This window comes from Eschscholzia californica, unplaced genomic scaffold (genome assembly GCF_041429995.1).
Source record: "Eschscholzia californica isolate CP2 unplaced genomic scaffold, dmEscCali1.0.p SCAF_284, whole genome shotgun sequence".
NCBI classification, from domain to species: Eukaryota; Viridiplantae; Streptophyta; class Magnoliopsida; order Ranunculales; family Papaveraceae; genus Eschscholzia; species Eschscholzia californica.
Genome location: NW_028238403.1, coordinates 2,501 through 5,000, shown reverse-complemented (window position 1 = coordinate 5,000; position 2,500 = coordinate 2,501). Strand labels below are relative to the sequence as shown.

At 39.0% G+C, this 2,500-nt stretch overlaps 1 pseudogene across 1 annotated transcript in view; it reads right to left on the bottom strand.

Annotated features, from left to right (window-relative positions):
- LOC147553705 (DNA-directed RNA polymerase subunit beta'-like) overlaps positions 1–1,897 on the bottom strand; it is a 2,914-nt pseudogene extending 1,017 nt beyond the window's left edge. The window contains exons 1-2 of the transcript XR_015236450.1: positions 1,447–1,897; positions 1–689 (exon numbers count right to left, since the gene is read on the bottom strand). The exon at positions 1–689 is cut by the window's left edge and continues 1,017 nt beyond it. The product of XR_015236450.1 is annotated as a DNA-directed RNA polymerase subunit beta'-like (transcript). The remainder of the gene's footprint in view (positions 690–1,446) is intronic.
- Positions 1,898–2,500: the final 603 nt, after the last annotated feature.

The window sequence follows — 2,500 nt, the reverse complement described above, 5'->3', positions numbered from 1 at the left end:
ACCAAGCAGAGTCTCACGAAATCTTCCTTCTTTGCCTTCAATTATATCTGAAAACGACTTGTAAACTTTATTATGACCGTCCCTCATTGGTTGTCCACGGATCCCATTATCAAGAAGTGTATCCACGGCTTCTTGCACTAATTTCTCCTGACACATTACTGATTCCCCTGGCGTAGATCTGCTTGTTATTAATAGATCGGTAAGAGTATTGTTCCGATAGATAACTCTTCTATAGAGTTCATTAATATCCGAACTCATTAGCTTACCCCCGTCTATCTGAATGATCGGTCTCAATTCGGGAGGAAGCACTGGTAATAGGCACAAAACCATCCGTTCTGGTTCTACATTTGTTCGAATAAAATGCTTAGCTAATTCCATGCGTCTAACCAAAAAATCCTTTCTTCTTCCAATTTTTCTATCTTCCCATTCATTACCAGTGGGCCCTTCTTCCCCTAACTCTTTCCATTCTACCAACGAATAATCTGTAATAAGTCGCAAATCCGGATCGGCTAATTGTTCTCTGATAGCACTTGCTCCAGTCGAGATTTCTCGATTTCGAAATGTATCGAAGCCTTGAGTAGTAAAAAAAAGTGGGATGCTGTATTTCCGGGATTGGATTTCATATTCGAATGAACCTCGTAATCGTAAGAAAGTAGGTTTTTTAGCTACGGTCCTAGCAAAAGAAAAATTGGGATAGGTTCCGATAGGATTTCCCCCCTTCAAAACCGGACGTGAAGGTTTCCTCTCATCCAGCTCAAGTAGTTACACCAAATAAAGATAAAGAAAGGGGTTCTCACTTTCAAATTTTGTTCTAGAAAACCCCCAAAGATCTACTCCTTACTCAAGTTCCCAGTCAGGGCCAACCAACATTTCATTGATTCATTCTTCCTTTTCTTTTAGTTAGATCTTTTATTTAGATTTTCTGAATTCCTTCTTCAATTACGACATAAATGAAATGTTAAATTCTTGAGTAGTCTACTTTCCTTCGAATGCTGAATCCCCTTAAAAGAATACCTTGGAATTCATAAGGAATTTACTTGTCTATGTATCATTCCATTTGATCTTTTAGGTCTCTACTTCACCTCGACGGTTATGACATGATGCCCTTTAAATTAAAGCCTATATGCGATGAATAGGCCCTTGTAACCATGCCACATTTGCTTATTGGAACAGAATTTCTTTCTAAACTCAAAGAAATGGAATGCTTAATTCCACGAAAGAAGTCTTTTTCACGAGGTACAACTAGCAATTCCTATTTATCTCTTACGGAATCGACCATAGATCAATTCCCCTTTTATTTGGGAGTCTTAAATACACCCATAATTCTGAGCTTCATGTTACTCCACCAAGAGACATGTCAGAGTCAGGGCATCCCAATTGGATTGAATGGGATGACAGTTTCTTATTCCCAATCTGTAAAATAATAATTTTGATCAAATCACACATCGCAGTATACTAGGCCTTCTAATTCTTTAAGAGGTTTATCTAAAAGATTCGCGATATAACTAGGAAGACGTTTCAAATACCACACATGAGTTACTGGACATGCCAGTTTGATGTATCCCATTTGATATCTTCGTATCCGAGAATCAACAAACTCGACCCCGCATTGTTCACAAAATTTCGGGTCTTCTTTTTCATCTCCGATTACTCGATAGTTTCCACAAGCACAAATTCCACTTTTTATAGGCCCAAAAATTCTTTCACAAAACAATCCATCTTTTTCTGGTTTATTGGTTTTGTAATGAAAAGTATAGGGTTTTGTCACCTCTCCAACTATCTCTCCATTAGGTAGGATTTTATTGGCCCAAGCACTTATTTGTTCAGGAGAAACTAATCCAATTCGAAGGTGTTGATGTTTATATCGGTCAATCATAGAAGAAAAATTCTGATTCATTCCGATCAAGCTTCCTGCCTATTAATCTGGAAGTTCTTCTCAGATACAAGGAAATGATTCAATTCCAGAGCCAAAGATCGTAGTTCTCGAACGAGCAATCGAAAGGATTCTGGAGCATCCTCGGGTTTAGGTATTGTTCCTCCAATGATCGTAGTACCAAGTACTTCCTGACGAGCTCTAATATGATCAGATTTATAAGTAAGCATCTCTTGTAAAATATGAGCAACACCAAATCCCTCTAGAGCCCAAACTTCCATTTCTCCTACCCGTTGCCCCCCTTGCTTGGCCCTTCCCCTAAGGGGTTGTTGTGTAACAAGCGCGTAATGTCCACTGGAACGCCCATGGATTTTATCATCAACTTGATGAATTAATTTCAGGATATAGGACTTTCCTATTATAACAGGTTGTTCAAAAGGATCTCCTGTTCTTCCATCAAATATTCTGCTTTTTCCCGGATACTCGGGTTCAAATACCCATGGATTCGCTGTTTGCTTACTGGCTTCATATAATTCAGGAAACACTAGTTTTCTGGAGGCCTCTTGCTCATATCTCTCATCAAAGGGTGCTATTCGATAATGCCTGTCTAGCAGATCCCCCGCTAAC